Raw genomic sequence first — 12,731 nt, 5'->3', positions numbered from 1 at the left:
TTCCCATCTTTATCAACCTACAATTTTGATACTTGTTAAATATAATTACTAACTTTAAATAAAGTTAAAGAAAAAACAGGTAATAAATTAAAAAAAGCAAGTGAAGAAATTACCATTGAGTCCATATATTGCAATGTGTTTTTTCGACCCATTAGGTGAGTACCCAACGCCTTCCCCTTCTCGTCGCATCCCGACTTACGGTTAGCCGAATACTGCTCCGATTTTTCCGTAAAAGTAGGTTCATTATGTGGTCTTTTCTTCAATTTACGGTGCAACTCAACACTAATCCAATCCGGCTTTTCATGCTCTTCCTTATGATAAGCTCGATAAATCATTTGCCGTAAACGGGTCTTCATGGCATCTTCCCAAGCCTTCTTAACCCTTGCCTTGTCCAGGGGATCGTAACTAACACGCCATTGTTCAATAAACGATAAAGATAGAAAATAAACTTCATTGTAAATAAATATAAAATAAATGAATAAAATACCTAATATTAAAATAAATTACAATTGCTAATAACTCAAACCAATTCCACCAATCCTTCTTTATAGTAGATGACGCCATTTTCTAATTAGGAGCATGTTCTTTGTAGTTGCATCCAATATTGTCCGATATCAAGTTCACAACGGATGCATCACTGAACCTGAAAAAAATGACAATATAATATATATATATATATATATATATATATATATATATATATATATATATATATATCGTTATAAAAATAATTAATTACGAAAAAATGACATACTTACCAGACGCCATCTTGCTCAAGAGAATCGAGATGAATTTTCTCAATTGGCTCATTTTGTTGTTGCTGTTGATGACCTGCTAGTATTTCTTCATTCTCGTTTTCATTTCCTCGGTTTCCTACATACTACTACTACCTCTTCTTCGTCCCCTCGTCGCCATACAAACCAACTAAATTCTTCAACATTGTTAGAAATCAAATAGTAGCAACAAAATAAAAAATCAAATAATAGCAACAAGTAAGAAGTTAAATAGTAACAACTATGTACGAAATCAACAAAATAAGAAATCGAATAATCAAATAATAGCAACAAAGTAAGAAATTGGCAAAGTAAGAAATCAAATAATCAAATAATAGCAACAAGTAAGAAATTAAATATTAACAACTATGTACGAAATCAACAAAATAAGAAATCGAATAATCAAATAATAGCAACAAAGTAAGAAATTAGCAAAGTAAGAAATCAAATAATCAAATAATAGCAACAAAGTAAGAAATTAAATAGTACTACCTCCCTCTTGGTCAAGTAATCAAATAATAGCAACAAAGTAAAAAAAATAAGATTGAATAAAAAGTAAGATTGAATGAAAACAAACTAGATTTCATTAAATTAAGCCATACGGCATCTACAACTAATAGTACCAACAAAGTAATAAGATTGAATGAAAAGGTACAAAACATCACAACTAATATAAATCCTAGTCATCATCATCATCACTTAAATTAGTGTCTTCGTTGCCTTTAAAAAGCGAATCTAAAAAATCCTCATCATCATCTTCTTCTAAATACTTCTTCAAAGCTTCCTCCCCCAACTCTTCCTCATCTTCCTCCTCTTGCATATCATCATTCTGTACTTGCATTTCATCTCCTTGCAGTTCTTCTTGTTCCTCCACATTTTCATTCTCATCTTCTATTTCAATTATTGCTAATGTTGTATCACCATTATTAACATCTTCTTGAAAGATAGATTCATCAGTAGGAGCATCAACTTGTGATCTGGCCTATATTTTAAATACTGATGACCACTGATCTTTATCTCTTTTGATATTTGGATAAGGAGCATAACAAACTTGTTCCACTTGATATGCTAACACAAATGGGTCATATTTTGGAAATTTTTTGCTCCGATTAATATCCACAAGTTTATATTCCTTATGTACTTGCATTCCTCTTTCTGAGTTATCTATCCAATTACATTTGAATAAAATAACGTTTTAAGTGTTTTTCTCGCCAGTATAAGACAACTCAACAACTTCATTTAGGTTTCCATAGTAGTCAGCTCTTTCAGTCGAAATCACACATACTCCATTGTTAATTGTCGACTTTTCCAAATCTTTCCCATCTGTGAAAGCTCGAAATTTGTAACCATTGATGGAATAACGCTTCCATGTTCTTACTTTTCTTGAAGATCCATTTGCTAAGGCAACTAAACTGGATCTTTTAAATTATTTACCTAGTATTAATGATAGTGAACCAATTATTGACCAAATAATAATATAATTTAAATAAGCATTATAGAATATATATTATTTACTTACTTGACCTTTAAACCAGTCAGGGAATTTTGTTTCAAATTTGTTCCAAATATCCTCGGCCATAGAAAACTCGAGATATTCTCTTTTGATATAATCCTCAAACAACCTATTCAAAAATGCTGAATTAAGTTTTGAATTAATTTTTGCATGTTTTACTTTTAAAACAACATTTAAAATTAAATTTTTTTTTCACTTACCTTTCCTTACGTTTCAACTCATCAGAATCACAATTAGATAAAACATACAGGTGTGCACGTTCATATTCGTTATCTTCCAAAAATCTTTCACGACATTTTCCAGAAGTAGTGCCCCTCATGATCTTGAAATAGCTCAGGCAAGGTAGAATGCTTCGGCTTTTTCTGTCCTATGTCAAGGTCTTTTGCCTTCGTGTCTATATGTTCTTCAAAGTAAAAAGAACAAAAATTTGCTATTTTTTCAAGCAAATATGCGTTGCATAATGACCCTTGAACACGAGCTTTATTTTCAATTTTTTGTTTCAAATGATTCAAGAACCTACAAAAAAATTGGTTAAAAATGAATGACATTCAAGTAATAACCTTAAAAGGCTTCGTAAAAGATATTGATATTACCTCTCAAAATGATACATCCACCTATATTGCACAGGACCACCCACTTTCAATTCATATGACAAATGAATTGGCAGATGTTCCATTGAGTTAAAAAAGGAAGGTGGAAGTATTTTTTCCAATTTGCAGATTATCTCGGCAATATTTTTCTCGAGACTTGTTATTTTTTCAATTTGTATTGATGAAGTGCACAAATCTCTGAAAAATTGACTAATCTCAGTTATGGTATTCCACTCATTTTTTTGGAGAAGGTGCCTTAAAACAACCGACAATAAACGCTCCATAAATACATGACAGACATGGCTTTTCAAGCCATGTAGCTTCAACTCATTCATATCGACACATCTTCTCAAATCTGAAGCATAGCCATCTGGAAACTTTAAATTATCCAATCACACAACACTTTCTTCTGCTCCTTTTTCAAAATGACTGAATCCACCTTTCGCGACCTTGAACAAAGTTGTAACATGTCTTTTTGTGCATTTGGGTTCAAGGATGTCTTGTCTTTTCTATCCATTACCATGTGAATTAGTTGTTCGAAAAAAAATTTCTCAATATGCATGACATCAAGGTTATGTCGAATTAGTAGTGTGCTCCAATATGGAAGTGGCCGGACTATCGTTTTCGGTTACTTGTCGTTAGGAGCACCTAGACCAAAACAATATTTATAGCTTCACAAACTACTCTACTATTAGTAAATGGGTAAGTAAAGGTCAGATCCCAAGGGACGGGTATTGATGTAGGATTTTCGATTGCAAGTAGTGGTGTCTAAGAGTGTCACAATTTGGGTTGAAATAAGAAGATCACTAAACTAAATAACAATGTAAATAAACAAGCAAGATGATTAAAATGGGATGTAAACAATTGATTAAAAGCACTAGGGTGTCATGGGTTCATAGGGGATTCATGGGAATTGATCATACAAACATATTCTCAAATTATAAGCAAACAATTATTGTTGTGATAGGATCGAGTTGGTTTATATCTTACAATCCAAGGAAGTTTGGGTCCCGGAGCCGAATCGATTAGATTGTACAACACCTACAAGTCAACTTAATCCTCCCTACTCAACTATATGCATGGTCTAATGAGACTCGAGTTGGTTTATATCTTACAAGTCTCATTGAATAGGTAAGTGATGGGTAAAAAATGCAATGATTCATAGGCTCGCATTTCATCAAACATAACATGTGCATAAGTTGAGATCACAACAAGCAAGAAAATAAATTATGTGAACATATTAGATTAGGCATGAATCATCCCCCATGTTGGTTTCCCTTAATTCCCCATTAACCCTAGCTACGGAAACTACTCACTCATTATCAAGTTTAACATGCTAACAAGGTTGTCAAACATATTAACAAAGCAAAGCATGATGAATGAATGGAAAATGATTAACAATAATTAAAACAAGGGTTAAGAGAATTATACCTAATGATGATTCCAAAATAATAAGCAAAGAATAATAGAAGTACTTGATGATTGATGGAAGGTTGTCAATCTCCCAATAATACCCAAATAATCTTCAATTACCCAAAATAAATGATGAACAATAGAGAAATTAAGGAAATGAGATTTGAATTAATGCTTAATTAAAAGTTGATTACAAGATTAAAATGAGATTAGGAAGAACATAAATAATATAAAGGATTGATGATAATCTAATTAGTACAACGGGGTATTTATAGTGAGGATTAGGTACATAAATTAGGGTTCCTAAGGGCTTAAATGACGATTAAGACCCTTAAGAAAAGTTGAGGAAATGCTCCTCTCGAGGGAAGATGCTAGTCTCCTTTTTGCTTGTCTTTTACAAATATGCGCATCCCGAGCGGAACAAGGAAGAGACGTGTTGTACTGGGCAGGAATCCGAGCGGCCAAGGGGTCGGGACGAGCGGATTGTGGTGGTGCAGGACGAGCGGGCAGGGTGGTGGGACGCTCGGATTGTGGAGGTTTTGGACGAGCGTCCCGAGGCTGCGACGGGTGGATTGTAGTCCAGCAAGCTTCTTCCTCTTTTCTTCTTTTCTTCTTCCAACAATCCTCAAGGATCTTGTCGGAGATGCAAGGATCTTCTTCATCATTGACCATCTACTACATTATTTACATAGGCCTTCTAGTCTTGTCTTCACTTTGATGTTTGGTCATTAGATTCGATCAATTTAGCTCCATTTTGCCATGAAAATGCAAGGTTTGCACTCCTCTCCTACCAAGGAAACAAAACCTCAAAGAATATGCAAAACAAAGGACTAAAGATAGTAAATGACCCAATTATGCACTAAAAAGATAGGAACGAGGCTAATTCGGGGATTAAATATGATCAAATATTGGTCACATCAAATATCCCCAAACCGAACCTTTGCTCGTCCCGAGTAAAGAGGTGACAATATTAGGATCCTTATTTAAACTAACCTACTAATATAACCGATATGAGACAATTAGCGGGTCTCACTCCGCCCCTTAAACTCACAACAAGACAACCATGAGGTAGGATGCCTTCTTGCAAGGCAAGGTGAGGCTTGCCAAAATGGCGACACATCCAAGCATTAAAGCACTCAAAATCAAGTAATGAATGCATCTACAAAAGAATAATCACTTTCCTCATCTAAGTGGCGGAAATTATCTAAAGGGGAAGCAATTCAAGGGTACACACTCCTTTATAGATATGGTTTCTTCAAACTACTAAGCCTAGAAGGATACCAATAAATCACCTCCAAGGTGTGTCAAGCTAGGGTATCTTTGTCCTCAATCGTTAAATGCTTTCATCAAGAGTAGACTCCCTATGGTGTTAGAAACACTGGAGGATCGCGGAATTCCCCTTCTTGCCTAGACAAGAAGAAGGGTCGTCCCCTCTCTACCATGCAAAAAAGTGGATACGATGGAAAAGGGATCAATAGAATTTGAGTTTTATTTTAGGAGTTTGCTCCCCCCCCAAATTTCTTGTGCCATTTGACATTTTGAGAACATTATTTGCCATTTCTTTAATGTTTGGCATTTCAACACTTGACAATTTCAACTTTTTCTTGCATTTTTTTGTTCATTTTCAAAGTCACCCATTTGTAGTGAGAGTACTTATTTTTGAAGCATAGAAGTTTTCATTTTTGTCACTCCTCTTTTCTTTTAATGCAATTTGTGCAAACTTTTTTTTTTCACTTTTCATTTCATTTCTTGAACTCAAATTTGAACAATTTTTGTGCCCATTCCCTTTGATGACAAAAATGTGGTAGAACATGGATGATGGTTGCATGGTTTCAAGGGTTACCTTGAAATAAACGGTAGCCAAGGAGTTATCACACCACAAGGTACTCTTGGCTAGGCCTTAATCCATGGGTCAAAGGATACTAGCATGACACATCCTAGGGTGTTTTACAAGTATTCTAACAAGCAAAGTCTTAAGAAGAAAAAGCATCTACAAGGGTCTATATAAACTTGTCAAGTTTCCCAAATAGACGGTTTCACAAAATTTTTCCTAAATGCAACTACATGTCATGATGCAACTATCATTTATACAACCTAATGCATATGCTTCTATCAACTAGTATGCCATATAATCTAGATGCAATCCTAAATTCACATTGTTTTTACCGCATCAATCAAAATAAAGCCACATAGTCATTAACATAAAGAGGAAAAAAGAGATTGGAAAGATCATATCATGCGGTCTTCAATATCCTCTTGTCTCGGATGTGGCGTAGTCAATCAATGTGAACAAGGATGAACAAACACAATATATACAAACAATATATACAAGACTACACTACAAAGGAAATGAACTTGTTTTTGGATTTTTAAATTTTTCAATTTTTTTTTATTTTATTTTAATGAAATTAAAGGACATATTTTTGTATTTTTCAAATTTTTTTAATTTTGTTTTTAAAAAGGTCAAGTTAGAATTTCCCATCCCCACACTAGTATGGGCATTATCCTCAATGGCCAATACGATAGGAAATTAAGCGATTTACATGAATATGCATGATTTCTAAACTAAATGCAAACTATACTAAACTACACTACATGATGCATGTGTTTTTTTTATGGTGGAGAGCATAATTTAGATTAGCTCCCAATGCATATGCATAAAATTCTCCAAACCAAAATAGATACTATTTCTAATGTCAAAAATTTTGGGGGAGTTCATGCACATAAAATGCAATGCATGAAACTAAAATTTGTCATCTTGGATTTTGAAATTTGGGAACAATAAAAATGAACACCTCAATGGAACCAAGGTGTTAGTCCTCTAATTTTGCTAGGACTCCACAAAATGATCAAGATAAAATAAAAACAAGAGAAGTAGACAAACCATAAAGGAGGTGTAAGAATGTAGGAGCCTCCAAAAGTTTTCTAGTCCTCACCCATCGTGTCATCATCATCATCTTCCTCACTTGAGGCATCATCAACCTCCATGGATGTGGAGTCATGTCCACTCTCACTTTCACTCTCTTCTTCTTCCTCTTCCTCACTTTCCTCTTCTTCTTGAACTTCTTCATCTTCACCTTCTTGGTTACCACTCTCATAAACAACCATCTCCTCTCCACCCGGTCTACCACCACTATAAGTGCTAGGAAATAATACCTCCTTATCCGCCCAACTAGGCAAGGGACAAGATGGGTCAAGAAGTCCTTGCCTAGCAAGATATAGGAGGGGCAGATATTTGGCCTTGTAAACATCAACTCTATCATTGTAAGCTTGTTTATGCATTTCCTTCATTAGTAGAGTCAAGTAATCATTTCCCGCCTTGACATTTTCGGGGTTGAACTCGTGGTATTCAAATGGATAAGGTGGGGTGATAATGGAGGAGGAGGGCTCGACAACTTATTCCCCTTGGTGTTGAATGATGTATCCGGTCTCTTCGGAGAGTGGGAGAAGGTAATTCGGTCTATGAATATTCAAGCGGCAAATCTTACTAGGCAATGCGAAGGATTTCATTCGTCAACCACCCAAATTTGTTATCAAGAGTATCATTCTTGACCCATTTGAACTTTACAATCATGGTGGGCAAATCAATAAGATGGCCTCCTTTTACCGGTGTATAAGTGTTATTCTTGTTGAAATCCCGGTTAAAATGCTTAGCCAAATAGGTAACTAATCCTCCGCTAGTAATAAAGGCCGTGTCTTCTTTGCCACAATCAACATTAAGCCATAGATCAATCAAAAGTCGTAAAGCATTGTATGGCTTGGTAAACTCTCTCCCAATGTTCAAAGCCGACTCAAGAAGAATAAAATTAAGTTTGGTAAGATGATTTGTGCCTTTCCTAGCTATCAAAGTATTCCCAATGACCTTATGCCGTACTCTAATGCCCGGATGATGGACTAAGAGAGCATGACAATCATGATAAGATACGAATTTCTTTCCGGAAATGGCCATCCAAAGAGGAGCGGGGTCATACTTGGTAGGATTCTTTGTAAAAGTCGCATTATCACTAAGGGAAAATATCTTACCCATTTAGTCATAAGATAAGCATCTATCAACATTTTCAAGACGAAACTCAATAATGGTTCGGGTCTCCACCTTTGTTACTTTCAAAGAGCTCAAAAACTCTAAGGCGAGGGAGGAGTATGTCAATTCTTGCATTGCAAACAATTTACTCAACCCCAAAGACTCGAAAAAGGTCTTAGTTTGCTCAAGAACACCCAATTTTGATAATGCATCTTCACAAATGAACTTAGTAGGCATGATGGTTTTCTTAGCAAAGAGAATAAATTTTTTCTGATGAGAGTCGGAAGTGAGAATTACCTCCGGATAATCGGCTAATTGTTCAATGACCGGAGTGGTAGAAGTAGTAGCTCCCATAGGAGGACCTTGTTCTTGAATCTCCAACCTTGCATTATGAACTACCAATGCCTTTGATGCTTGTTTGTCTTGAAGAGCTTGTTGCCTCTTAGAAAGTGTCTTCTTTTGGGGTGCCTTGCTTCCACCTTTTGTTCTTGCCATACTCCTTTGCTTAGTAACACCAATGAAAGCTTGAAATCTTCAATTTCTAGTAATGCCCAAATCGATTTAGGATAGATGAAGGTTGCCTTATTTCCTAAAAATCGACTCAAAACTTGAAGATTTTGGTGTTTGAATCACTTGTTGTTGCTAAAGGAGTGATTAATTTTTGTTTTGAGGAAGTTTGGATTTGATGTGGTTGATTTTGGTTGAGAAAATTGGTTTTTGTTGATGGAGAGGATGAGGGTTTTGGGGTTTTGGGTAGTGTTTATGTTTTGAAATTATGAAAATGAATGGGAAAAGAGGGTTTAAAAGACCCGTTGGTTTTTGAATTGCAGAGGGAGACGAGCGGCTTTGGTATCGGGACGCTTGGATTCTCCAATTTCTGGGTTCATAAAAAGACGCATGGGACGAGCGGATTGCAAGAAGGAAAAGCGGATTCCGGAGCTGAGACGAGCGTCTTTGGCTTAGGACGCTCGGATTCCTTTCTAGTGAAAAATCCCAAATTTTTAGCAGTAAAAAGACGAGCGTCTTTTCTCTTGGATGACCGTCCTGACTGAGACGAGCGGATTCCTTGCTGGGACGCTCGGATTCACAGTCAAACCCAAAAATATTTTCTGCAGCTTCATAAGACGAGCGTCTTATGCCTTGGAAGCTCGGGTTCTTTCAAGACGAGCGGATTATCCGTCGGGCCGCTCGGATTCTTCCTCGACCACACGGATTCAGGTCCATCCGTGGGTGCTTCGTAACCCGTGTCATTTCATTCTTCAATTCTTGTGTTCTTCATTGTAGGGGCACTACAAAGGCATGAATAGCCTAGGCAATTGCTATCCCCACACTAAGGCAAAGCACTACACATCAATAAACTCATAAGTCCCTCCCTCATTTCTCTCAAAATGATGAAAATCTTGATCAAGGCATAAAAATGTAAATCCAAAAATGACAAAAATGCAATACAATAATTGAAATGCAAGTTAGGGAGTTAGAATATTTATAAATGGTGGTTTAGGGAGGACTCCACCAAACTCTCATCCAATGTGAGATGTCAAGGGGGCATGTTCAAGGTGTTGTTGATGTTAATCAACACTTTGAAGAAGTAATCGAAAGCTTGTTCATTGTCATGATAAAGGTCCTCAATAGACCTTTGCACTTGTTGTTCTCCATGATGGTCATGGGCCATAGCATTAACAATATAGGGATTGAATATCCCTTCAAACTCATCATCCCAAAGACCGCATACTTCGTCTACTTGATCACTAAAAATGTCTTGAGTTGATGAAGACAACTCTTCTTCTTTCTTGTCTTGGCCAATGAGGCCTTCTTCTTCACTTGTCATGGGTGAGATTTTCAAGCTCTCAATATTGCAATTTCCTTGCTCTTTTGATGGAGCATCATCCACTTTCTTTTTCCGTTGAAATTCCAACTTCTTCCTATCATCTTTCCGGCTATAGTGATCAACCATAAAACATGGCTTATGCAATCGGGGAGCTCTCATAGTCTGGTCAAGATTGAAAGTGACGGTTTCATCTCCCACTTCAAGGGTGAGTTCTCCATGTTTTACATCGATCACCGCTCCCGCGGTGTGCAAGAAAGGTCTTCCTAAAATAATAGGAATGTTGGAGTCTTCTTCCATGTCAACAATAACGAAATCCACCGGGATGAAGAATTTTCCAATTCTTACGGGAACATCTTCCCATACTCCTAAAGGTGTCTTTGTTGATCTATACGTCATTTGAAGCGTGATGTTGGTGGATTTTAGTTCTCCCATTCCTTGCCTCTTGCTTACCAAATATGGCATGACACTAACGCTTGCCCCAAGGTCACATAGAGCTTTGTTGATCGTGGTGTCACCAATAGTGCATGGAATGGAGAAAATTCCCGGATCCTTGAGCTTTGGAGGTGAACTTCCTTGAAGGATAACACTACTTACTTTAGTAAAAGCAATAGTATCAAGCTTCCGGATTGATTTCTTCTTTGTAAGGATATCTTTCATATACTTTGCATAGGCCAAAACGTGATTGATCAATTCCGTAAATGGAATTGAGACTTCTAAATTCTTCACAATCTCCATGAATTTTTCAAGTTGGTCATAAAACTTAGGCTTAGCTTGACGACTCGGGAATGGAAGTCTAATCACAATAGGCTCCTTTTCTTTGGCCTTCTCTTCATCCTTCTTTGAAACATCTTGAATGGTGAGTTCTTCTTCTTTAGAGTTTTCAAAAACTCTTTCCTTGTCACTAGCATTCACAACATCTTCATCAACGGGCTTCTTCGGCCCTTCATACCTTGTACCACTCCTCAAATGGATGGCACTCACCGATTCTTGTCTTGGGGGATTACCTTGAGGTGGTAATTGCCCCTTTTGTCTTTGTGAACTTGAAGATGCTAATTAAGACATTTGGGTCTCCAACATCTTTGTGTGAGCTAGTATGTTGTTAATGGTGATGTCTTTTCGTTGGCTATCCTTTTGCATTTGGGTGAAAAACTCTTGTTGGTTCTTTTGCATTTGGAGGACCACTTTTTGAACATCAAAACCTTGGTCATTTGATTGAGTGTATGGGGTTTGATTTTGGAAACCTTGGTTTTGGTTGTAAAAGGGTCTTTGATTTTGGTTTCTCATTGGAGGTGGGGTGTATGTTGGTTGAGGGTTTTGAACATTTTGGCTTTTGTATGAGAGATTTGGATGGAATTTGGTGTTTTCATTGTAATAGTTGGAATAAGGGGTACCACTCTTGTATGCTTGAAAAGTATTCACTTGCTCACTTGTTCCCCTACATTCACTTTGGTCAAGTTCCAAAGTTCCACAATTCTCACATATTCCACTTGGAATTGATGAAGATGCCACCATGGCATTAACATGTTGCTTTGGTGATTTTGAGGCTTCTTCAAGTTTAGCCATAGCCTTCTCAAACTTCAAATTAATAGTATCAATATGAGCACTAAGTTGAGCACCCAATTGAGTAATAGAGTCCACTCCATGCTTTCCTCCTCTAGTAGCCTTCCGAGGTCTACTATATCGTGAGTTATGGACCGCCATTTCCTCAATCTTGTTCCATGTTTGATTATCGTCAACTTCGGTGAACATACCATTTGATCCCATGTTGAGAATGTTTCGGGAGTCTTCATAAAGACCATTCCAAAATTGTGGTACCAAGAACTACTCGCTAAATCCATGATGAGGACATGAGCGACAAGTTCCTTTGAATCGCTCCCAAGCTTCATACAAAGATTCTCCGTCCCTTTGTTTAAACCCCGTGATTTGGGCTCTTAGCATGTTAGTCTTTTCCGGAGGGTAGAACTTTTTGTAGAAAGCAAGAGCCAATTTCTTCCAAGAGTCAATACCAAGAGTATCTTTAACCATTGTTTCGCGGTACCAATCAAAGAAAAAGGAAATAAACCCATCGAATTTGGTCTTGAGTCACTCCGGTTTGTGAAATCGCATCACAATAGTCACAAAAAGTCTCCATATGAGAATGCGGGTCTTCACTAGGCATCCCTCCCCAAATTGGCTTCTTTCGACTAATTGGATAAATGCGGATTTTGCAATAAAATTACCGGTCAAGTGTTGTGGTGTGGGAGTACCATTGGGTAGGTTCTCCTCGGTTGGTACGGAATGTGATGAAAATTTAGGCATTGTGGGTTGATTTTGTGGTGGGTTTTGTGTTGGGTTCTCCTCTCCTTCTCTTGCAAAAGGGTCGATGAATTCAATATTGTTTGGTTGAATATCCACAATCTCACCAATACCTCTCAAAGTATTTATAGCAAGTCTTCTATTGGTTGTCAAAGTTCTTTCAATTTCGTGATCAATGGGTAACAAGTTACCTTGTGATCTTCTAGACATGCAAAATATCAAACAACTTGAAAACAATTAGAATAAACCTTGAGGAGTTTTACTTCCCCAAGGAAAAGAAAGACACAACTAAGAACAA

At 36.8% G+C, this 12,731-nt stretch overlaps 1 non-coding gene across 1 annotated transcript; it reads left to right on the top strand.

The window, feature by feature from the left end:
- Positions 1-11,969: 11,969 nt before the first annotated feature.
- LOC141634735 (small nucleolar RNA R71) lies at positions 11,970-12,076 on the top strand. The gene has a single exon (XR_012539460.1). It is a non-coding gene; the product is annotated as a small nucleolar RNA R71 (small nucleolar RNA).
- The last annotated feature ends 655 nt before the right edge of the window (positions 12,077-12,731 follow it).

This window comes from Silene latifolia, chromosome Y, assembly GCF_048544455.1.
Source record: "Silene latifolia isolate original U9 population chromosome Y, ASM4854445v1, whole genome shotgun sequence".
In the NCBI taxonomy this organism is placed as follows: Eukaryota; Viridiplantae; Streptophyta; class Magnoliopsida; order Caryophyllales; family Caryophyllaceae; genus Silene; species Silene latifolia.
The sequence above is the reverse complement of the archived record's forward strand: the minus strand, read 5'-3'. Positions and strand labels throughout refer to the sequence as shown.